The 25,617-nt window shown below is 41.1% G+C and overlaps 2 long non-coding RNA genes across 4 annotated transcripts in view; both read right to left on the reverse strand.

Moving 5' to 3' along the window:
- Nucleotides 1-11,222: 11,222 nt before the first annotated feature.
- Nucleotides 11,223-25,617, reverse strand: part of LOC138687471 (uncharacterized) — a 190,136-nt gene continuing 175,741 nt past the window's right edge. For all 3 annotated transcript variants that reach the window (XR_011326662.1, XR_011326663.1, XR_011326660.1), the window contains one exon: nt 11,223-12,201. This is a non-coding gene — a long non-coding RNA (uncharacterized lncRNA). The remainder of the gene's footprint in view (nt 12,202-25,617) is intronic.
- Nucleotides 12,840-25,617, reverse strand: part of LOC138687472 (uncharacterized) — a 38,985-nt gene continuing 26,207 nt past the window's right edge. The window contains exons 3-5 of the long non-coding RNA XR_011326665.1: nt 16,756-16,843; nt 16,393-16,483; nt 12,840-15,162 (exon numbers count right to left, since the gene is read on the reverse strand). This is a non-coding gene — a long non-coding RNA (uncharacterized lncRNA). The remainder of the gene's footprint in view (nt 15,163-16,392; nt 16,484-16,755; nt 16,844-25,617) is intronic.

Here is a 25,617-nt window from a genome sequence, read left to right on the forward strand (position 1 = left end):
AGCAGAGAGATGTAAAGTAAGCATGTCTGCTGGAGAAGTTACACAGATGCCAGGCAGGTACATGTTATGTGAAAACAGATGCTGCAGAGACTCTCTGAGGATTCTTGTTGTGATACTGAAATGGGATGCTGGTGGTGAAGATTTAAAAATGCTGACATCTGATAAAAGGTCTAGTTCAGATTATATGATTCTGAAACGTAGAAATACCTAGATCTGATACCATGGTAACTTGGAAGAACAGTTCTTACAACTTATTTTCTACCTGTCTACAAATATGAAAAACAAGCTGCTTCAGATACTATCTTGACTTTTTTATTTCCCAAAACTCTATTCACATCTTCATCTCATCTTCATTTGACTGCATAATTTTCCAAGACCACCATATGTCTCCAAGTATTCTCTAAATATTTTTCCCCCAAAATACAGTTATTCAAGCCCTCGCCTATACCTGCACTGAGACACATAGCTGCCACACACAAGAGACAGTAATAGAAGCACCACAGGGAATTCTGAATTTACTATCTGTAATTTTAATCCATGAATTTATAGCTTGTAAAAGAGTGTCAGAAGTATCTGAGATAATGATAAGATAATCCGCATTTCCTTTGACAAGAAAAAAATACCACCCACACTATAACTAACAATAGCCCAGCCAGTTCTTAAGAAATCGTTGCTGAGTATAGCTGTCCTCACAAGTTGCCACTTAATGTTAAAATCCTTTATTACAGCAGGGTGTTTGAGAAGTTTATGCAGAACTAGGCACATTCATGTACCTGCTGCCAGTATCTTGGATCATTCCAGTACCTAGTTTTAGGTCCGCTCCAGAGCGGATCCTACGGTGCTAACACTGATGCATATTTTGTTTACGAACAAGGGCTATGCAACTGTACTTACATTGCTGGACCACACCTGGATGCTGGTTACTGGCAGTCATGACATGCTGTCGTACAGTCTTGAAGAAGCAGCAGGAATTTCCTTTCAGACAGAGTTTCATCAGTTATACCTCCTACTTTCCTGTTAGCAACAAGACCCAGGCCACTAGTTATACTGAGTTTTGCAGGTCGTTCTGCATTTTTTAACCTGTGTTTTGGTGTGGTTTCCAGGTTGTATCCATTATTTTACTTGACAATTAAGAGTGTACAGAAGACAGGTTTTAGTGCTTATCCTGCGATATCTTCAAGGGACTGGACCCTACATTTATGCCTGCCCACTCCCAAGGATAACTTTCTGTCACATTTCCACTGTTTTAAGGAACGTATCTGTTCAACTTCAAAAAATGAAACTGTGTAAACAGACTTTCTGAACAGGTAAGCCACAATGCAGCCCAACCCTTGAAAACTCTAGAGAAAAATTCTCCTTGCTTCTACTGTTATGAACTGGCCATCTGAAAGAAAACAAAGAGAATCGTGAAAACTGAAGGGGAGGAGGAAAGAATAAGAATAATTTTGTTTCTGTATGTGTCATGGTTTAACCTCAGCCAGCAACTAAGCACCACACAGCCGCTCACTCGCTTACCCGCCCCCCCCCCCCCCAATGGGATGGGGAAGAAGATCGGGAAAAGAAGTAAAACTTGTGGGTTGAGATAAGAATGGTTTAATAGAACAGAAAAGAAGAAACTAATAATGATAATACTAATAAAATAACAACAGTAATAATAAAAGGATTGGAATATACAAGTGATGCACAGTGCAATTGCTCACCACCTGCCGATCGATGCCCAGTTAGTCCCCGAGTGGCGATCCCCCCACGCCCACTCCCCCCAGTTTATATACTGGGCATGATGTTGCATGGTATGGAATACCCCGTTGGCCACTTTGGGTCAGGTGCCCTGGCTGTGTCCCCTCCCAACTTCTTGTGCCCCTCCAGCCTTCTTGCTGGCTGGGCATCAGAAGCCGAAAAATCCTTGACTTCAGACTAAACATCACTTAGCAATGACCGAAAACATCAGTGTTATCAACATTCTTCTCATACCTAGCTCAAAAACATAGCACTATACCAGCTACTAGGAAGACAATTAACTCTACCCCAGCTGAAACCAGGACACTTTAGTACCCCCATATCTTGCTTACAAATGGGACAGGTCTATACACCTCAAGAAGAATACAACAGCATTAGGGAAGGGAAAGAGAAGGGCTGATGCAATGTTCAAGAGGGTGGAATAGTGCTGTATTAAGAAAGACTAAAATGGCTGGGGTTCTTCCACCTGCAGAGGAGAAGGCTGAGAAGAGATATGATCAAGGCTTATGAAATCATAAAGGCAGTGGCTAAGGTGAATACGAAGTTGTTATTTATCAGATCTTACAATACTAGAACGAAGGTGCCACAGTGAGACTAATTGTGCATCACTAACAGCCAAAAGACAGTACTTTTTTTCACAGCAGGTAATTAATGTCTGGAACTCCCTACCACAGGCTGTAGTAAAGGCAATAGTCAGCAGGTTCAAAAAGAAACTAGTCAAACTGGGTAACAGGTCTATAAACAGATAAAAAAAGAGAATAGGCATGGAATCATCATCTAACATCTCTAATTGATGCCTAGTCGTAATTATGGATGCTTGGGAGTACAAGATGAACAGACCGTGGGCTTGCAGGCTGGTCCCTAGAGCATCGTCTACTGCCATGGACAGGGAGCGAGTAGTGGGCTAGATGGACCTTTGTTCTGGTCCAACAGGACACTCCTTCCATTCAGGATTCCTTGGATATGCTGTTTTGCAGAATGTAGACAGAATTAAGATTTCAAATGGATTCTAATTCATTCAAAGCACATTAAAGGGATCTACCTGTAATCCACAAAGGCAAAGCTCATCCTCAGAAGCAACTAAGATAAAAAACTGTACACATAACTAATGTCTTAAATCATTATATGCCTCTCCATCGGGACTGTTAAAGCTAAAATGGATTAAAAAAAAAAAAAAAAAGCTTAATCTATTTTTTGTTGACAATCCTCCATCCTATATTCCTGTAAAATTACCAACAAATTAAAGTTTTCATATAGGTTTTCTTGTTCCTTCAGTTTCTTAGATCTCTAATGACAAGCATTTTAAAGCAACTAATTATGTATGATGATTGTTATCTGACATTTGTTCTATCAGGTAAGTATCCACTACAGAATTATAAACTCGTTTTCTTCCTCCTGCATTTCATATGTCATGTACTTTATAATAAAGTGATTCTGTCCTATACAGACACCTCTCCTCTTGAATGCAATATTTCTTAACTGTTTATGAAAAACTAAATATGATAAGTCTCCTTTGCCTCCAAGAAAAAAAAAAAAAGAGGGAGAGGAGTTCTGTTGATTTCCTTTGTACTCACAGTAAACATGCAACAGACTCCAGCTCAAGTTAACACTGCACAAGCCCTAGTAGGTTCTCAAGCTCTTTTAGTACTATGGATATGCCAGATCATAACTCATTTCTTTCATTCTTAACTTTGTGAATTACTTCCCCTTCCATCCGTGATCACATAACACCTAAAGGTCTGCGTAGGAATTTGCTTATGTAGAAAAGTCATGCATATCACTATGTTTTTAGCAGTCTTGTAATGAAACACAGCAGCATAAAAGAAAGGGTGAGCTCACACCCAGGCCCCGGTTGGTGCTGCATAAACAGGCACAAAGCAGAGAAAATACAGACAATTGCTCAGCAGGTGAGAGCTCAGCCCAGCATCTCCACAGTTCCTCAGTGCTATGAAACAGTTTGAAAAACAGTCTCCCATAACTGCATAACTGGGCTAACAAGATTTTGGTACAAAAAATTTTGAAATAGCTTTAATAAAAATCATTGCCAAATTACACTCTGTTTCAACAGCAACTGTTTAAGTGTGCTGCTGGAAACTGATGTACAGATGGCGAGGGGAATGTACAAAGCATTACAGCAACTATACTTTGAACTTTATGCTGCAAGTATGCAAGTTTTCTATTCGTGCTACATTAGCTTCTATCAGCCTGAACCAGAGACAGGGTCCCATGGTGCTAGAAACTCTGAATATCACATTGAAAAAGACCATCTCTCACTGAAAAAAACTGAGAAGCCAGTGGTGCATCCCTCTCAGAATAACTCAGGAGACAGGGCAGCTGATAAATGCGTGCTGTTTCTTGGAAGACCATTTAATTGCACGTTACGGCAGATGTCTTGGGACCTTCTCTGAACGCTGAGGCCAGGCAGGTCCCAGTGCCTAAGGAGTTGCTCCCCTCCCCTGGTTTGGTGGGGTGGAAGGGCTGTTCCGATATAAGGGTTTTAGGTGGCTCTGCTGAGTTAGTCTAGGATACAGTAACAAACACCAGACCAACAGCTTTGCAGAGAAATTGTTCATCTCTAAATAACAGTACAGTAACAAATACTAGTTAGTACAGTTATCTGGATTGAAACAAATCCAGTAGTTCATCAATACTGGGTGACACTTAATATCCAGGCGCACAAAGTCTCCCATACCCATGCACTACCCAGCACTACCTGGACTTGTTGATGAACCATCGCATCCCCCCTCTGTGCTGGTTCTGTCCCTGGTGGGCACAGGGCCTGGAGACACCATTGCTGAGGGCTGACCTTGGCCAGCAGTTACGCACCTGCACGGCAGCTCCCTCCCTCCCCGGCGGGACGAGGGAGAGAATAGGAAGAGCAAAAGTGAGAAAGCTCTTGGGTCAAGATAACGACAGTTAAAGGAAAAAGGAAAGAAAAAAATTTGAAAAATCTGGCCAGCAGCCAGATCAAGCCTCAGTCTTCCCAGTCAGTGCTACAGAAAATACTGCCTTCTCCCCTCCAAAGAGCGGCAGAAAACCTGCAAAGGTTTAAAAGATGCTCACCTCCAGGAGGAAAGGAATAGCATGGAGTTTCTGCCAGAGGCTGTGGTTGAAGACATGATGCTGCATGGCTTGGGGTCCCTGCCAGAAGTAAGGGCAGGCAGCAGTGCGTCTGTGGGAGAGAACAGTATGCAGGCAGGAGGGCAGCTTGGCAGAGGACTGGCTGCTTGGCAGTAGGGACAGCCACCCCAGAGTGCCCTAAAGGGCCTAGAGAGACTACGCAATGTCCTTCAAAATAAGAACTGCCTTCCGAGGAAGGGAAGCTCTCTGGCAGCGTGGCAGGAGGCAAAGTGGCTCAAGCAGAGGAATGCTAAACTGCTTCCGCTACCAAGAAACTGGAAGAAAGATCCAGGCAACTACATGAGACCACTTCCACGGCAATCAGGTCTTGACTTCTTTCAGATGAGGACACTAAATGAGACACAGGAATCAGTAACGGACAAATGTTCTTTAATTCTAGAGTCTCCAAGAGAACAACCTGCAAAATTTAGAGTATTCTTAGCTCAACATAGCTATGACCTTTTTGATGGTCCTAATAAGTACCCTGAAGCAGAGCTTCCTCAAACTACTGAAGAATATGGTTTATATCTTTTGAGACAGGGATGAGGATGGTTTCTTTGAGGGAGAGCTGACTGATGGGAGAGGAAGACAGGTCCCCTCTATTGTGAAAGAAGTTTCAAAGGATAGCATGATGACAACTGAGCCTCCAGAGCCAAGTGAGCTCTTGCAGAATGCAGATCACGAAGTGAGATTTTGCAGCAGAGGCGTTAGCAGTGGAGGAAAAAGGGATGGTCTTGACAGAGGAATCTGTGTCATTGTGTTGGCTGATAGACTAGGAGACACAGCGATTCCTCTTAATCATGCAGCAGTACCTTATCCAAGAAATCTCACTCTAATAAAACAATTTGCAAGAAATATTATTATTGGCCAGGAGCCTCTGCTTGTGCTAGCTGTGTAGATACCAAATGTAGTTTATATAGCCAGAATGTGAGATTCAGCTCAGAGACTCAAGCAGTGATTGAAGACTTGGATTTAAAAAAAATCAGACCTACCTAATTCTAGTTCAAAGTCTAACAGAAAAAGGAAATTCAGAGAAGAGGCAGCATACTATCCTAGTAGGGAAAGACTTCCAAATAGGTCCAAAATGTTTGAAACTTAGGAGCATCATTCTTATTTCACAGGCCACTTAGATGCCAAGCAGCAATTATTTGCATGCTGCGTACCTTAACGAAAGAGACTGTGATGCAGCAAAGGCAGAGGTCTACTGGTCTACTTTCCAAAGCTTGCAAGCCAACACTCAGCAAGAAGCAAAAGTGAAAGCGTGGCCTAAAGACATGAAACGGCACATTAACCAAGAGAAGCAGGAGCAAAATTCAGCAACAATGAGATTTGTTACGCCCTCCGCACAACTACCTCATGGTCCACTCGATATTCACGTGAAGCCTGGCCCATCAGTGGATGGTTTGCTTATCAGCTGACAATCACGGACAGTCAATGCTGGAGGATCTTCCAAAGGAATACAATTGCTGTGTATATCAGTGGACAAAGAGAGACAGAAGTTGCATCTCCAACACTGGAAGCACCCTGGTGGTTTTTCTGAGAGTTCAGTATTCTGGAAGACACTCCTTTCTTCAACCAATAGAAGAAAACCTCACATAGTTGTTCTCACTAAATTTCATTTTATCTGGACAAAACTTAGGAAATTTGTATTACTTAATTTTAAAAACCTCCAAACTAAACTTTCTTTGACTTTAATTGTTTACACACAAGTGTCTCTTCCCCCATTAGATGTGTGTATAGTGTGTATCTGTATTTAGAAAACCAAAAAAGTACACCATTTCCTGTTTCAATTGAATTAAGTAGATTTTTCATTGACTTCTAAAGTGTAGGATTAATGTACTAATTACTTTCTATCTCTAGATCTGAATACAGACATTTGTACCATAAATACACGTGTCTTAAATGACAGAGGAGTGACTGCCAAAAACATTCTTCTGCTAAGATATGAATTAAATAAATTTGCACACTATAAGGACTGCGTATATGCAAGAAAAAGTTTTCTTTAGCACAGATTTTAAAAGAAAGGATTCTGCTCAGCTAGCACTAAGGATCCAACTTTGCAGCAATTCCACCCATATACGGAAGTCTCCCTACACCAAGTTACATCCAGAATCAGTCACCTTTTGTGTACTTTATAATAAAACTGGTTTTGGTTTCTGTAACTGATTAAATAATTTTTCTTGTATAGATTTGTTTGCTTGAAATGTCACACTGTTTTACTTGTAACTTTAAATTTTTTTCCAGAGAGAAATACTTGCCTTATTTCTAGTGTGATTGGCTCTGACTATAAATGCCATAAAGGGTGACTCATAGCTAAATTATATGTGGAATATTTTTAAATAAGTGAATATTCAAATAAAGAATGTTATTTAAATTTAAGTAAGATGATTATTTGTTTAGACCGGTGGAAGGTTTACTGGTTTTTACAGCATTGTTGGGTTTTGTACCTGTCTCATTGTTTGTCTTAAGATACAAATTTGTTTACTTTTTGGTTTTTGAAGACATGGATGTTAGAGACAGCTTGTTTTAAGTAAGCCTTTATTACAATAAAGCAATTTCTTGGGGTGGGGTTTGTTTTTTTTTTTTTTTTCAGCATTTGCTTTTAAAAACACCATTTAGCGAAGGATAAACTTGTAAAACCTTATTAAAATTATTTTGCTCTTGCATTGTATTTAGTTCCACAGTTAACTCATAAATGAATCTCTTTGATGAGGGGGGATTTTGCAGACACAGGGTGACAGGTCTAGCGTGGGTTCTACCGATTTCAGTGGAGAAATTGATGCGTGCGTCCCAGCTGTGGGCTGATTACATCGTACACATTAGCCCTGTCCCAGGAACTGTTCTGACTTTCGTCCTGCCTGTACAAGTACCTAAAAACTCATCAGTGATTTAGAATATGCTTTTTTAATCTTTTCAATTTGGGAGCCATACCTCGTTTTACAGGGAGGTAGAGTACAGAAAACTTAAGCTTACTGCTGACATAAGACTGCTTTTCTTACTGCCAGATGCCTTAGAAGTTGTCCGTAACCCCTTGCTCTAACGTAGACGATCCGCCCTGCGGTTAGGAGAGACAGCATTTCTTCCTAACGCTCAGCCATCCTCCAGACTTCTTTAATGAGGAAGAAACCCCAAAACCCGAAGGCAGAAGAGAAGCACTTGCCCTGACAGCAGCGGTGCCCAGGCAGGGAGCGCAGGGCTGCGAGGCCCCGGCTGGAAGCGTTAGGTGGCAGCAGAGCCCAGGGAACGGGCGCCGGGGTCCGCCGGGTGCGGGGCTGCCGCCGGCCGCCGCGGCAGGGAACTCCCGTCGGAGCGCTCGCTCTTCGCCTCGGGCTTACGTTGCTTTTCGTGTTTCTCACGGCTGCGGCGATCTGACCGGGAATCAGATCTCTGTTTCACGAGGAGTGAGGTTTTTTTCCTTTTCTCGTTTAGCTTATGCGCGTCTTTGCCTCCAGTTCGGAAAAGCTTTTTTAGAAGCAAGCCTCAATTTCGAGCCAAACTTGACCTTCTAGCGTTCATTCCTCACACGAGCCTATTTAGGAATACTTCATTACAGAATTGTTACTGTACTTAAAAGGGTAGGGGGTTTTGGGTTGGTTTTTTGTTTGTTTGTTTGTTTCAGTGTGTTGTTTGTTTTTTTTAAATGCCTGCAACGTTACAAAGAAATATCTAAACTTGAACATAACGGAAGGACCCAGATTACAAGAGTCCAGGCACTAAAAAGCAAAAAAGTGAAGCTCTTTTTACAGCAAATAAACTCTAGAGAGATTGTTTCCAATACTTAAAATACTTTGATACTTCCCCCTGCTTACTATACAGTATGTTTCATTGTGACTGAAAAAAGTTTAAATCTCACTGCCCTAATTGGAGAGAAAAAAAAAAAAAGAAAAGGTGTAGAGACATCATCTTTTACCATAATAAACTTTAGTAAATATAGTATGAGCTCAAGCAATATAGAAAAAGGGTTGAGGAAACTATCAAAAGGCTGTTTCTCTAGTTGTAGAGCTAGAAGTCTAAGAAACAACAGATATAGGAATAATCTAGTGGTCTAGAGCTAGCAAGGGTCCTGAAGATGGGCTTGGTGAAGTCAGCAGTGAAGAAAAATTGGGGCAGTATCAGGGACAGCTTGGAGGTGGCTGCTGTGTCATTCGTGGGGAAGCCGTGGGGATGGCAGGAGCCGGGATGTTTAGCAGCACCCACTGGGAAGGGGAGCGGGCATTGTACAGTTGCTGAAAGCCTGGATCAGCCGTAACCTTATGGATCATCAGCCACGAATCAGGTTAGATACCAGCTTGCAGCAACTAGTAGGAAAGTGAGCTGGGCTCTATTCTGTTGAGAATTAGCTATGAAGTGGGCTGCCTGCCATTGTGGAGAGCACGCAGAGCAGTGCTGAGCCAGGCTGAAACAGAAAGTAATATAGTAATAGATGTAACACTGGACTTTTCTGTGGCATCGTAAATATCCCTAAGTACAGTTGTCTTGGATATCACCATCAACATGTGACCTGCAAATTCACTGAAAGATTAGGCAGATGAAGGACAAAGATGATATCATTTGGCAATGGACTTCAAGGGTGTTGAAATGATAACTGGCAGGTCTTGCACCCCAGGAGGTGTTGCTTTTAATTAAAACAACTGAAAATTCCTCAAGATGCACAAAGTCAGACTAGTCAAAAGGACTCAAAATACTACAAAAGCAACTGCATGTTCACAGGGAGATGGCATTCGATGACTGATTATTATTTTCATGTCTAATTTCTACATTTAAATAGGCCCACAACACCCCCCCCCCCCCAATTTTATATTAAAGGTATATTTCATTCACACCTAGGTTTTAATTTGAAGAACTATTGAGAGGTAATGGAATGAACTGGAATGCTGAACAGTTTTTAATAAATTGACTTTGAAGAAAGGCATCATCTCTCAGGAACCACACTTCCTGCACAAAATCAGAGAAAATGGCCCAGACCCCTAAGCTGAGGCTTTGCCTATACCTGTGCCCTCAAAACTAGATTCCCTTACTGTACAGGCTGTGAGCTTCTGAGCTTGGGCTCAGGTATTCAGCCCTTTGAGCATGCAGGTATGCAAAATGACTGGTGGGTGAGTGGCTCTGCCAGACACAGAGCAGTCCACAAGGTAATCCCATAAAACGGAGCCAGAACACTTGTGTTTGCCTCACTGCAGGAAATACTCTTTCAGAGCAATGCTGACACAGGCTGGAGATGCACTGATAGGTGCCCTTCCCAAGCAAGGCTTGCAATACTTCTCTATTCTTAGCTCAGTTACCTCTGTACACATTTGATGGAGCAGACCCTGGGGAGTAACATAACATTAAGCCAAGTCTAGTTTTATTAGATGTCAGTATTTCAAAAACCTGAATGTTATTCTAGCCAATGAAAAGCAGGAGCATCACCCACTTGAAGGGGATATATTTTGCTATGACTTTTACCCCTGACCTTTCCTGCACAGCACATTTCATTCTTGTGACCCAAGCACAACTGGTGCTTGCTATTCAAGCTGTCACATCCATGTAGAAGGAGGAAGCAGGGCTGGCATTAGCAACTTGCTTCTTATTCATAGTCAGGCCTGTGACAAGACGACTGATCCCAGAAGTAGGATCCAGCCCTTGAGGATGGCACATTTAAAGCATGCCGGTTGACAAAAAGATTCATCTGTACTAGGTATGCACCTTCTTCATGGTGTTCTATGGATATGTCTCAACCCCTTATTGCCCATAGGTAAAGACGTGATGAACATGGTTTGGCAGGGAAGGTTTAGACTGAGATCTTCTTACGATAAATCGCTAAAGAAAATCATTCTTTATGTCACTCATTCCCCCACCATATGACCAAAAGCATGTCCCCAGCTGAAATGCTGGCATCCTCTATTATATAACGGGTTCACTTCTGGTTACAGGCTAGGGGACAAATGCCTTCAGCCCACGTCTCCATGGGTGCCTGTCCAGTCACAGGAGAGCCCACCCTTTCACGTCTTAAGGGAAAAGATTAATGGATATGACAGTTGAACTACAAATGGACTTTTGTCCACACAATGGAGAAAGCAGTAGAGTGGGCTGGAGGAGTTGTTCTGCCACCTTGGATCTGGCTCCCAGTCCATGGTTCTTCATATACGCTTTACTGAAAGGACCTTTTCTAAAATAGGTGGAATAACAGTGTTTCTCACTCAGTTGTTGACTGACCCTGCTGCATTCCCCAATTCAGCTACCCTTCAGAAAAACAGAGGAGAAGTGGCAGGAATATCACTAGTGCAAGAGATGACTATCAACTTCTGGTGTCACTTCTTCCCATAGTTCACAGAACCTCAATTATTAAAAATTTAAGAATACTCTATATTTTAGGTCACCTTCATTTCTAGTTCTTCATCACTAAATGTTGTCATAATTTTCCTTCAGATCATACTAGTAACTTAGTTCAGAAAGCTCTAGCACAATAGGGTTCATAACTGATCTGTGAAACATGAGGACCAAAAAGTTGTCCTAGTTTTTTTTACTAATGCTATTCATCCCAAGATAAGAGCACATGAAGAAAGTTCTTAATGCTTTGAATGATCAAATCACAAAGTAGGAAACCCATCTGAATTTTAAAACAAATTCATCACTGATGATCTCTGAAAGGGCTCCCAGGTGACAAGAAACATGCTAAAGACAAAAATTTTTTTCAGCAGTATTTACATTGCATTCTATATTGCAAAATAGCCCTCCAAATTGTAACAGAAATCACTATTACTTACCTTACCCAAGTAAAGAAAGACAAAGAACCCAGAGAGAGTAGTGCTTCTATGGCTTATGACTTTTAGAAATTACCTGCCAAGTGTGTAATTTTAAAGTGATTGTCTTCCATTAGGGCTACAATAAACAGCATGGTGGAAAATTCAATTTGATTAGCTTTTCTAATGAGCTGCAGGAGGTTGTGGAGGCCAGAGCAGAAGAATCTTAAACATTTCATCACTGATTACAAACCTGCCTCTGAATTAATCAGATAATGAAGTACATAGATTTGATGAACCTAATGCTGATCGACAAATTATCAGTGATCCTTGTAGATTTTTGGCAGGCTAAATGCCTTTTTTCTAAGATTTCCTAAAGCAGGAAGGTTACAAAAAGTGTGTGCTCTACAAGTAGTTTTTTATGCAATAACCAGTAGATGTAAACTTCATAATTTACACAATTATTTAGTTTACTCACAATGTGTTCAAGTTCCTGTTGGGTCTCCAGGAGGGCTGTTGTTATCACAGATGCAATTTAATTGAGACAGCAGCAATTAAAAAGGTGAGCTAAATCCTGAGAACTTTTAACTACAATCTCACTGGAACAAATGGACCTCTTACTCTGGAAATGAGAGCAGAACAGGTTTTAGATATTGCTAACGAACTATGTGCAAGCCTAAATTCCTAAACCCAAACTGTCCCTTTTGGTAGAACTACTCGCCACTGCTAGCATTCAAATTGCACCTGCAGTGACCTCCCGGTGTCTGCTCTGCATTCCTCCCTCCTCCAGCCATTTCTTTTTCCTCCACGTTTCATTCACGTTGCTAGAGTTTAATTACATACTTCCATTTTGCAACAGAAAAACTGGCCATAGTACCCCAAAGCAGTTGTATCTAGCTGGGCAAGAGAACAAAACAAATAAATGCTGTTTTACACAGCACTATGTTTAAGTTTCAGCAACCCCAGTGCTCCCCGTGAGGGTAACACCTTTGCTGCGTCTGATCGGCCCGGTACCTAGTTCTTGTGAGGCAGAGATCTTTGAGGTACAGGGAGAAATGGTTTCACTTGCTGTTTCTTCTGAGTTTTGGAATGTTCTACTCTTGGGATTTCTTTTCATTTTCTGCTTAGTCACCAACTTAATACTCACTGAAAGATCAAAGCCATTACTGTTAAAATCTAATATACTGCTCTTGGCTACTGCCAGAATCAGGGTATGGACTAGATAGACCTTTGCTCTGATCCAGTATGGCAGGTCTTATGTTCTTATTATGACTTAAAATTTACTTTCCCCAAAGGGATGTGCTTGTAGAAGTCCATCTGTCAAGTGATTCATGAGAAGTGGACATAAAAGAGAACCGAATATGACTAACTGAATACATTAAAAAATTTAAACAAGTATTCCTGGCAAATGAACACTTGAAAGATCTTAAATAAAAACACTAAGAACTTGAATTTGTCACCTCTCTAGTATCTGTTTTGCATTTTAAATGGTTGCACCTTTGATGAAACATTTTTTTAACATTATGTATTGGCCTTTTCTTATAAAAACATATGTGGCTTTTCCTTTCTCTCTCAGTTGTTTTGGATTAAAGAAGAAGAGGCAATTACAGCAATATAAAAGAAAGAGACAGAAGCAATCGCATGGATCAAATTATTATCTCATTGAAATCCAGGGCCCCGTTACTAGCAAGTTCAGTCAGACCAGGATTCATCCTCAGTGCCTGGAACAGTGGCAAATTTGTTTTAATCCTCATGCATCACTCATCTGTGCCCAATATGATTTATCCTGCAATGTTAGGTTTTTGGTATTTGTCTGAAAGGCTTTTAATAAAGATAGCTCTGGAAGTCAAAGATACTCTGATTAAAAATGTCAAACTTCTTTTGTAAAGTAAATTTTGTAAGAAGTTTCATTTTTGTTTCAATTGCCAACTTCAAATGTTCAGAGTCACTGTGAAAGTAGAGCTGATTGATAGTCTACTTTTTGAAAGCACTTTTTACAATGTTTGTTATTGAGGAGTGGGAATAAGCTCAATTTTATGGCAATAAGCATTTTATACATTATTCCCAACATCAGTGTGTATGCTTTCAAGTGGTGGCATGCATGTGTTGTAAATACAATATCTTTATGATTCTGATAGGGCATAATCAGAATAGATAAGCAAAGCCAAAAGATATGTGACCGCATCTAGGGGTGGAGTGGCATAACGCCGACACTCATATAAAATAATCAAATAATCTCATTTTTCTGTCAACTGCAGACAAAGCATTGCTCACTGTGGTTTTGAGGGTGACAGGTGTCTCTAAAATACCTTTTTCTAAGCACGATTTTGAACATCAACTGTCTCATTGCTTTGGAGTTTTCATGACAGACTTAATTTATAATGTTAGAAAACAGGACGCTGGAGCATCAGCAAGCTTTTCAAAATCCCTAAAAGAATAGGAATTCTGCTGGATGCCATCTTAAGTGAAACAGAAAGATGGCAACATCCAAAAATAAACAAAAATGAAAACTGTGAAGTGCTTCCCATCTCACTCGCTGCTGGCGATGCTTTTCTGGGTATCAAGCCCTACACGTGTAAAGTGAAAATAACCCAGAGAACCAAGTTAATAAACTTGAGAGTCAAAAAGTAAAAAGTAGTTTAACTGTGTTATTCATCATAGATGCAGACTATTACTATTTGTTTACCAAACAGAAACTAACCTGAAACATTTCTCACTGGAATTTAAACACTTTGGAATTGTTTCTTGCTGTGCTGACTTACCTATTCTCCCCCACATCTCTTTACAGGAATTCAATAATGAATGTGAAACAGCTTTAAAAAAATCCCACAATGAATTGGTTATTTCTCAAGATAAAATACGTAAATAAAGATTTGTGGTGGATGATACCTACTTTCAGAACCTCTGAATTTCCAAAGTATTTTTAATATTGAAACTATGACTAGCATTTTTTCTGTTATGTCTAATGCCAGTTGTTCTTATTCTAGATTGGTTGGGGATATTTGATTAACTTATTTCTAGTTATTTTGGGGTAGTCCAAACAGGCTGAGGCCAGTTTCAGGAAGCCCATTAATAAGCTGCCAAGACATCACCAGTTTCAGGATGCAAAGATATATACAGAAATAGGAGATTGTGCTTATCTTCTGCAAATCATAGAAAGGATTGTGTCTAAATTCAGGCTCAAGGCAGCAGTTTGGGTTTGTTTATTTGTTTTTGCTTTTTCTCTTCTTTCTTGAGGGGAAAAGCAATGGCAGCTATATGTATTCAAATCTTAGTCTCACCGAGCTTCTCCTTTAATTTCAGGGGCTCTAGATTTGGTCATGAAATTCCAGTCTTCCCAACAGTACGATTTAAATAACTACTTTAGTACTAAACAATCAGCATTTTTTCTGCAGACCTCTGTTGATTCTTCCACATATCCCATCCTGTGAATCACAAGTACTTCTGCCTGGACATTTTTCAAAGACTTCTAGCAATGTAGGGCTGGATGGATCCTGAAGATGTCAATGACCTGAGCTCTCTGTCAACTATCATCAGTGGTGATTCTTGAGACACAAGAAGGGGTTTTCCATATCCCATCTACCTGTACAAACAGAGAGGGAAACAGGGAAATAAAAATAATAGTTAGCTCAAACCTGGAAAATGACTGTTTGGTTTAGTCTAAAAATTTTCCCTCTCTGGGATTCTACGTCCTCCCCTGCTAACCTGTTCCACTGCTCAGTGTGCTATCCACACACTCAGAAATTAAGCCCTACTGATTTAACCTCATACCCCTCGCTGTAGAATAGCCAACTATCTCTTATTCTGTGCTAGTGAACCTATGGAGTGATGATCGACATTTTAAAATATAAAACAAAAACACCATTTACATTTTTGGAGACTTGTAGCTTCCCTCATTACTTTTCTAAATTTAATGAAGGCAGTTCTTCCAACCTTTCCTCCCAGGTCATGTTTCCTATATCTCATCGCTTTAGCTGTCCCTCTCTTCCTCTCCCCCGCCACCTCTTTTCCCAGTTTTGCTCTTTTAAACTGCAGAGTCCAGAACTGGATACAGCAATCTGGCTCAAGTCTCACAAGTGCTAAACTGAGCAGAGCAATCACCTTCTATTTCCATATGTGCTTTTTGCAGACACATTCAGTCTGTGATAGATGACAGCTCTTCATGCCATCCAGCTACTTATCCACTACATTCCTGTGCATTTATCTCATGAACAACTGAAGTATTGCCACAAGTAACCAAGAGGAAAAATCATTCTTGATTTTAAAGTTAATTAAATGGCTGAGAGTTAGCAAATCTCCATGTGTCCCAACCCCAAGCAGGCTCAGCATCATTCCAGCTGTGTACTATGGTAAGTGTAAAAAGGCAGTCCAGAGAAGTCTGTTTACTAGAGCATTATGATGGGTCAAAGAAAGTTCTTGGCAGGCTACATATGCTCATGGGTCAGATGTTATGCAGTCCTGTTTTATGTCTCATCTTTTATGTATGAAATTCTTGGGAAGTTCTTCAACAACAAAACTTCTGTTGCTCTTCTACACGTTCCAGTGTCTGAAAATCTACAGACTGAAAATCTAGGTGCATGCTTTTGTTTACAGATGCTTGAATTCACACATTTCCTATTGAAACTTACTGCCAGTAATTCCAATCCGTTTAACAAATCTAACATTTCCACATGGCTCCCAAATTCCTGCACCTCCATGCCCTTCAGGGCGCACAGTTAAAATTGGATGGGAAGTCTGTAAATGATGCAGACAGATACTGCATTTATCTGTAATGGTATATCTTTAAACAACAGAAGATATGCAGAACACTAACCGATCAATGTATATTCTTTATATGAAGCCAAGAATGCAGGCAAGTCTATAAAGTTGTTTTTCTTTGTAATTTTCTCCATTTTTGCAGAACCCTGTAAAAAGCAACACTGTAAATAGTGGTTGCTGATAGGAGAAAACCCCATTACCAAAGATTTAAACTGTGCAGGAGAAAGAATAACTTTCAGGTCAGTAATGGATTTTAATGAAATATTTTTAAAATATCCATATGCTTTTAAAGTTATGAAAACTTTTTTTTTTATTTGCAAGAAAATGAGAAGTTTGCATTTTAAAATACAGAGCAGGTATATTAGGTGAGAACAATGCAACATAAGGCCAACTCCAGCAGTCCTTCCTCAGTTCTTACTTGGTCAAACCTTCCATTGATGTCTGAATGAGTGTAAACTGGGCGATGACTTCAGGACATGCTTTACAGGTGGTGCTTCATCCAGAGGCTTCAAACACAAACACACTTGTTAAGGTTATTATAGAATATCTTTCAGTAAGAATTCCCTTTGTTAAGGCCCAACAGTGTCCCTAATAAAATCAGTGGAAATTTTCCTACTGTCTTCAGAGAAAGCATTTTGGGGCATTCAATGGACATTCACAAGCAAAAGCTATTGCTATACAAGTGGGTTAGAACTTGGGTGAGGCTTTAAATGAAGTATGAATAGAATAGAATAAACAGAAATAGAATAAACAGAAATAGAATAGAAAAGAAACAGAGATTCTCTTTGGACAATGTGAGAGCAGTTTATAATAATAATAAATCCACAGAGAGGGCCAAATTCACTGCTGTCATCAGCTGCTCTGACTCTCTTGATTTAAATGAATTTCTGTCCTTTTACTCCAACCTGACCAGATCTCCTGGCCAGATACTTTTGAAAGCTTCCAGAATATCTAGTCACACAACTGAGGACTTGCTAGATTAACTGCTTGTACAAATTTGAGTGACCCAACTGCCACATGTTCACGAATCACTCAGGCCTGCTGGCACCCTGGACCTGTGGCTGCTTTCTCCGTCGTGCAGAACTGTGAAGGCTGCAAGTCAAACCCACTTTAGCTCAGCAAAGCGGCTCGTATGCCATTTTTTGAATATATAGCTCTATAAATTTCAGTATGGCCTTTTGAACTGTGTATTACTATAGAACTGTGGGAAACCCCTTTTGGGAGAGAAGTGGCACAGTTGATATTTATCACTACAAAGTCTATTGCAACACACTGTCTCTTTCCTTTGAAATAAAAGCTTCTGAATTACAGATGATCAAATATATTCACACCCCAAGCGAAACCAGAATATTTCTGGCTTTTTGCCAGTATCGGCTTGGGTGTGAAATATTTGACATTTTGCATTAATTTTTTACAGTAATAAAAGCACTTTCTCAGCTAAAATCTCCTTTGCCATCCAGCAAGTGCCACTGGGCTTGCAGCTAGTTTAGACGCATACGAGTAAATCTATAGGTCCCCTGACTGGAGAGACCAGTAGTCCTGGGCATTGTGCTACATGACTGCTTATAGATACCACCACGGTACAATCATCGACCACATCTAGAATTTGACAGATTAGCAACAAGCGATACTTTGGGATATATTTTAATAAAGGTAATTACATTAATCTATGCATGTGACCAGGGAAACAAGGCTGCTATACTGTCTGTGTGCAATGTGGCTGAGTTAGCACTGACACAGGCATCCTACCTCAGCATTTCCAAAATCTCTAGCTCTGCAACCTGAATGTTGTATTAACTTATCTTCCTCTTTCATGTATTGACATTTCTTTCCTTTGGGGAAGGAGGCACAAGATTTTAACGAACTGAGAAAGATGTTAACCTTGTAAGAGGGATCAGGCGCAGAGTGAGTTCTGAGTTCATCTCTAACACCCATGGTCACTTCAGTATTGCTGCTAACAGGGTAAGTATTCCTCTTTCCAGGAAACGAGGAGTCACCCCATTAAACCCTGCTCTTGTACAGTTAGGGGAACAGAGGTTGGCAAATCTCTGAGGACCTGCAGAGCAGGGGCTGACAGATTTCAGGTGGTTGAGCTGCCCAGCTCCTGTTGAGACACAGTGAGCGAACAGATCACACCGCCTCTGCAGGACCTTGGAGATATTCACTGTTTTCTTCCTGAGAAAGTAGAGCTGTCAGTCCCACTTCCAATGTCTCAGCCAAATTGTCTTAGCTGTTTAATTAAATAGAAAGAGAAATATTTCTCTTCCTGCTACAACAGTCACTTCTAGCATTTGATTCACCTCTGAGCAGAGATCTGTCACTTGGAACTTCACGGGACAGAAAGGATGCTGCCACTTGTGGGTCTGCATTTTTAAAAGGGAACATTTCTAGGTATGAGGTTTAGACTCTCACTTCTGGCTCATTTGAAGACAGTCACCCTGGGCCTGATTTACAAATGTATCAAGGCCCCTCATGATGCAGATAGGAATCCAAGTCATGTAAGCCTCTAAAGCCATGATCTGAAGAGGAGTTTTGTGCCTAAACTGCTTAGAAAAATTTTTAATCCCTTCTGGACGTCTATCCTCTTCCCATAGGTACTTAAAAGCCATTGTGAATCAGGAATGGTTTCATTCTTCAAATGCTCTCTTTCTTGGAAGGAGTAAATAACTGGGTTTTGCCTCTTTACACAGGAAAAATTGCACTGTGAGACCCAGTCCTACAAGCTCTCCAAATTATGGCAGCTTCCCTTATGGTCAGCGGACACTGTGAACAGCAGGACTGCAGTCTGCAAAAATTTTGCATTTGGAAGCTACCTAACTTCCACCTAACGCTGTTTAACAAATACATTTCTACCAAAAAGAAAAAAAAGAGTAAAAAGAAAAAAATCGTTATACCTTAAAAGTGTTTAATTATATGTGAATGGCTCTACATAGGCATCTGCTGGCCAGCAGACTTTCCTGCTCATTTATGATGTTAAGGGTTGGTATACATGACCTAGTGGGCAGGAAATTAGGCACACGCACAAAAGTTTCCCTCTTTCTGCCTCACACAGAAACAGGATAAAGAAAACTTGGGGGGGAAGGCAGTGGAGTAAGAGAGAATGAGAGCCAGAACGATCACAGTTGTTCCAGCTCTCCATCACACAGTTTTTACCAGCTGCCACCTCCAGCCACGGATGTTTTGCATGGGCTGAGGATGCTTCGGGAGAGCTCTGGCCCGTGTGAACACCCATGCGCATGCGATGCACAAATGAGAACAAAAGGCACTGTGAAGCCCGTATACGCTCCACGCTGCCTGAAATGCTGAAAGCCACTTTTAGGAGACAATTTACAGAAAAATAAAAAAGTTTACAAACTGGTTTACGAGACAGTTAAATGGTTCTTGAGGGGGGGTCTTTATAATTGAATTATAAGAACAAAAGAAATCTGAGGAGCAGGCAGAGGCCTTAAGGCCCAACATGCTTGACCTCATTTGGTTTAATTGCACTGCTGGCTCTCTCACTATAACCTTCACTTGGAGAACAGTCTCTGGAAATCATTTAAACTCCTTGCTTCAGTTGCCTTTGTTAGTGATTTAGTCAATAATTTTATTACCTCTTTGGTAAGATAGCTCTGAGTGCCCCAGTCTTTAATTAAAAGCCTCTTAGGTTTGAATCTTTTAGCAGTATGAACATATCTATCCAAGATCTTTATCAGAACCTTCTATAAATTTTATAACTTCCTCCTAGTCATCTTGAAGATGCTGTTTTCCATTGTGAATAAACCCAGCTCCCTTTGCACTGTCAATCTGTCAGGAGCACGGCGCAGAGCTGACGGCAAGCTGAGCTCTGCAGACCTTCTCAAGCAACAGTGTAGTGCCAGCGGGAGGGTGGCCAGGGCTGCGGACGTCATTCGGCAGGGAGATCGAAGAAGTGTCTGCAACCAGGGCCAAATGGGGCCAACAGAGGTACTGCAGCACTGTTGAATCAGGATTTGGTCCTACCCCTGCTACCTTTAATACTATAGCGTGGGTCTAACGGAGCACAGATTTTGCCTTCCTGTGTGCTGCTAGTGGTTATAGCAACGTCAGTGTCACGGTCCCCAAGACTTTTCCCTCTCTTTGTACGTAACAAGTGTTAAATGTTGAGCAAGCCCTTCCTGGAAGCCTTAGCTTCAGACTCACTTTTTATATCTGCCCTCCGTTAACTTCTTTATTTTTAATATTTAGGTTATTTCTTTTTAAATCAGCTCCTGTTTTTCAGGAGGGTTTCTGTTCAGCCAGTGAATCCCCAGAATCACAAATTCAGTGCAACATTTTCAACTCCAAGCTATCCAAAGTGAATGCTTGCAAAGCTGGAAACAGTCATTATCCCTCTGAACATGGCTGTAGGGTTCAGCTTCCTGGGAGCAGAGCAGGGCTAATAATGAAATTGGGATCATTAAAACACCAAAACTTCTGGTAACCTGATTCGATCAGGGCTCAGTCCTGCTGTGAGAGGGCTGTGGAGGGTGGCCTCCTTGAGATCAAGTTTTGCAAACTTTTGGATCTGATCCTGGCCTGTCTCATGCTCAGAATGCTTGTGCAAAGTGGGTCCACTGTGCTCCCTGAGCAGAGCTGCTCACCGCTAACTGTAAGGACGGAGTTAGGCAAAGATACGAGCAACGTTAAGTGGGTCCATCCTGATGGTCTCAAGTAAGGCTACCAAGGAAGCTCAAGTTGCAGGAGAATATACTAGGAGGTAGCACTTTTTTCACCTGCCCAGAGTGCTCCCAACCTCATCCCAGCACAGGATCCACTCAGGCAGACCCATACTGGGGCTCACGGAGGCTGCAGCACTCTGCAGCACGCTGCTTTGGCTCCTCACTGCCTGCAGGGAACGGGAACGTTCAGCAGTCCCCTGCGGAGGTTCTCCAGGGCTGGAGGAAGGCTCCTTGCACCATCATCCCCACATCAGATTTGAGAACAGTCTGCTTCTTAACATCAGAAACTTAGCCAGCTCTCCCATAAAGAAGCGCCTGAGCACTAGTGCCAGCTGTAACACTGTCTTCTAGCCCCAGGCTAAGTCACAACCTTTCTGCCTCAGTTACCCTTTCTGCAAAATTAGGGTAGTTGTGCTGGACACCTCAAGAAGGAGGGGGTTCAGAGAGATTAATAAGCTATTTGTAAAGTGCTTTGAATATGAATACTGCTATGGATAGTAAGCGCTAACTATCAATTATTAAGTGGGAGTCAGGTTTCAGGAGCTTTATAACAGGGAAAGGTTAAGCAAGTGTAATAGCAGAAGACATGTAATGAAGCTCAGTACTGCCCTGTAGCACTGGCTACGAAAAGCTAATATCCACAGTAAAAATTCCAGCTCTGTGGCCTATGCAGAGTATTTTGCTCTGCTGCTATAATGATGACACTTAGAATTAGACCGACATAACCTAGAGAGCTCTGGGGACTCATCATCTCTGAGATTTCACTTAATTATTGGCAAACTCTGTCATTTAGTATCCTGAGCAGGCTGCGCTATGTATAACCAACACATCTAATTTGATTTCATCTTGAATTGCTCCTATGAGTGGTCTTGAATGGAACCGCATCTGGTATCTTGGCAACGTCTCTTCTTCTCTTGGAGAGAGCTGTCCTTGAATCTATAAAATGGATCTCTTACGGCGGGGGGTGCGTGTGTGAGTGTGCATGTGTGCACATGTTGGGGGGGATAAACCCTCTGAGAGCACACAAAGGGAGGCTTTGCTTACATGCACGTTTGATGTGTTTAGGTTTTTAATATTTTTTTCCAGATAAATTATACCCATGAATCTTGGTGTAAATCTTTCTTGAGCTAGGGCAGTGGATTTAAGAAGCACTCAGGCTACTTTATCCTTAATTGGAGCTTTCAATAAGGAATTGGTTGCTGCTCTGTACGGACAAAACATTATTGCTTTCCCCTCTCTGTGACAGACAATTAGAGGGGAGGGTGGGGGGATCAAGTGTACATTTCAAGAAGAAAAAAATAGTAATCATAAAAGTATAGTCAGAAACTGATTTTTCTGTGTAACTTGATAAGGTTCAGAATTTTGGCACGTGGGACGTAAGGATCGCTCAGCTTCCCACTAACTCAGGATTTGTCCATCCAGCCGGCTCTCCCTCCTGGCAGCTGGCTTGTGGAGAAGAAAACTCACGCCAACTTTCATGTACAGCATAGAAATGGGAGACAATTCACAACCCATTACCTTCCTTAGGGCTATAGGTCTTGTACTTTACCTGGGGATAAGCCCAGGTAAATGAATGAGTGGTTTCCACAGAGAAGATGTGCCTTTCACTGCTCTTATGGGGGAACATGGGGGAAATGTGCAGCTAGAGCATATACATTAATGTGTGACACGATTTCAGTAACTTCTCTCAGTTTCTATTACTCCTTGACAAAATGACATTTTCTGAATTATAGGAACTTCCTCCACCACTTAAGACTTGTCAACCCCTTTTGCTATAGCAAACCTAAATCACTGGAGTTATTCCAGGTACTGCAGTATCCTACTTGTCAGTAAGACTCAATCCTGCAAAGCTGAAAGCACAAGGACTTTTTTCTGTTTATTTCCAGAGATGGAGTATCTTATAACATTTGTAATATAAACAGCTATAGAGAATACTCTCCCTTTGCTTCATAAATTGAACACACTTAGGAGTCACATTTTGGAAGAAGTATGGCTCTTTCAGCTACGAAAAACAGAGGTACATCAGGGAAGCTCAGGATAAAAATGAAGTAAAAACTCAGGTTTATTTTTATGCTCTATAACTCAGAAACTATCTGACACTTTTTTCAGTCTTCTCTTGGTCATTCCCAGACTACAAAGTTAAAGTTTTAGGGGGACTAAAATATAGATTAGAAACCTGAACATTATCAGCTACTTGGTAACTTGTTTAATTACTTGCTTACTTGACAAACTGATATTCATAGAACTTTTTTTTCCATAGGAGGATCCAGTCTTCTTCTATTCAAAAGAAAGCTGTAGTTATTTCTTGATTTAAAGAGAGATCTTTTACCAGAATCTAGGATGGCACAAACTGTCTATGTGCAACAGATATTGTCTCTTTACCCTTTACATTTCTCAATTCTCTTAAGCAGAGTGAAACCACAGTAAAGCATACATTTGTGAATATACTGTGTTTGAGTGGTCAATGTACATTCATCAGCTCTAATAAAATGCTCAGTGCTTCCTGGATGTACAGGATATGAATCAGTTAATGTGAAGAAGATGACCACATAGCATCATCATTACAAAACTGTATTAGCATTCTGCTGCCTGTGGAGCAGCTGTGGTGGTGTGTTACTCCGCACATTTCAACAGACTGAGCCAAAGAGAGGTAGATGAATGCAATCCTCTATGCTCAGGCACATAAGAGTTAATTACAAAAAGGTGTGATCTTTGATTGGTATTTTCTTCTGTAATTATATCCCTCACTTAACAGGGCTTGTTCCTCCCAGTAACAGTATGCTTTTAACTACAGAGTGATAATTGCTATTGTTATTTGCACTGCAGGTTTGGTCAGAGGGAGGAACTTTGTATGACCTTCCAAATAAATAGAGAAAAAAATTATGCTAACATCATGATATTTGGGGTGATTAATAAGGGAAGCAATGTTTGGAATGAAGTAGTGAATTTGGTAGTGTTGCTGGGAGATCTCCAAGTGACCCCACTAAGTATGGTTCCTGCAGCCTGAGAGCTACACTGCGTGTGACGCTTCCAGTTCATGCATTGATTCTACTGCATTTCAACAAAGTTGGAATAACTAGCAAAGAATATAAGTATCTATGAAAATAAGTGATGTCAGGATAAAACTAATCAGAACAAAGGGACTTCGGCCTATTTTAAAGTATAAGTAGGTCTGGCTTTAATTTTTTTGAAAACTTTTGCTCAACATGGGCCCTTCTCCAATTTAAAGCATAAAATATAATTTTTGGTTACTTTTAGATTCAAACCATTGTGCTGGCACTGTGCAATGGAACAGGTTTTTTTTCAAAATTCCAGGGCAGTCCTTTGATTAAAAAAAATTGATGGTTGCCAGACTAGACAATCTCTCAAGGTCTCTGCCAGCCTTATGGTTCTATGATTTGTCATCTGTCTGGAAAAGTCTCTGCTTTCATTCCTATCCATGTAGTTGCACTGTCTTCATTTTACACAAAGGAGTGGTGCTGTAGAGAAGCTGAAGTAGCTTGCCAAGAATCAAAAAGGGATCAGTGATCAAATCTATGCAGAAATCAGACTTCTTGTTTTCCACTGTATAACCAAAGAGCATGGCCTCCAACAGAACTGCTCAGCTGTCAGATCTACCCCACAGAGCTACCTTCGCTACAGACCTTGGTGCCTGATTCTTCCAGTCAAATGTCAAACCCACAAACAATTGTTTTAATGAATGTCTTTAACACTCTTTCATCCTCCTTTCTCCTTCCTGTCTCTTTCTTACTTCCATCTCTTCACTTACCCAAGACATCCCTGCACGCCTTCCCAGGCTCCCATTGCTGCTCTGTTCTCCAGGTCAGTGTTCCCATCGCTTCCTTTCCAATGGCTTTTGGGGTCACAGAAGGAGTGAACATATGTGCAGAGGTAAGGAGAACAACTGGAGACAGGTTTGACTTGTGGGAAGGGAGAACGGACCGAAGGCGGCGACCCAGGCTGTGCTGGCCTTACCATAAAGCAGAGCATAAGCTGAAGTTTGCGAAAACTCTTATGGGAGAATTTAACACAGAATTACCAGAAAATGCCAATAACGTTTCAGAGTCCTTCCTCCCTGCCATCAGCAGGTATAACACACCAGTGCCTAGGACACACTCACAGCCACAAGACTCCAGAGTTTCCGTCCTTACTTAAATCAAACCTGCAATGACCCCTTGGTATTTGGCTTCCACAGAAAATGAGGATTGTGCAGTCACATTGTCTGTCTGTTCCTTGTCCCAGTAATGTCTGAACTGGATGGCCAGTTTGAAGGAAAACTGTTTCAAAGCTATGAAGTTCCCACATGTTTCATGAAAGTGAGTGTCTGGACAGAACATGAAAGCTTTTGCCATAAAAAGTTCCTACGCCTCATAATAAAGATGTGGAAGAGGACGTGTGGTTGCCCATCCTGCTCTGAGTTAGGCTCAAATGGATCTACATTTTCCTCAGTGAATGATTTTTGAGTCTGAATCTGTTCTTGAAAACCTCTAGCAAGGGGATGCCTCAACACCTCCTGGCAAACCCAGAGCTGCCACCTAAGCCTTTGCCTTCCTCCACAGACTGCTGCCGCATCAGCTTGGTATGAAAGACAGTTTTAGAGA

Source organism: Haliaeetus albicilla, chromosome 10 (assembly GCF_947461875.1).
Source record: "Haliaeetus albicilla chromosome 10, bHalAlb1.1, whole genome shotgun sequence".
Classification (NCBI taxonomy): Eukaryota; Metazoa; Chordata; class Aves; order Accipitriformes; family Accipitridae; genus Haliaeetus; species Haliaeetus albicilla.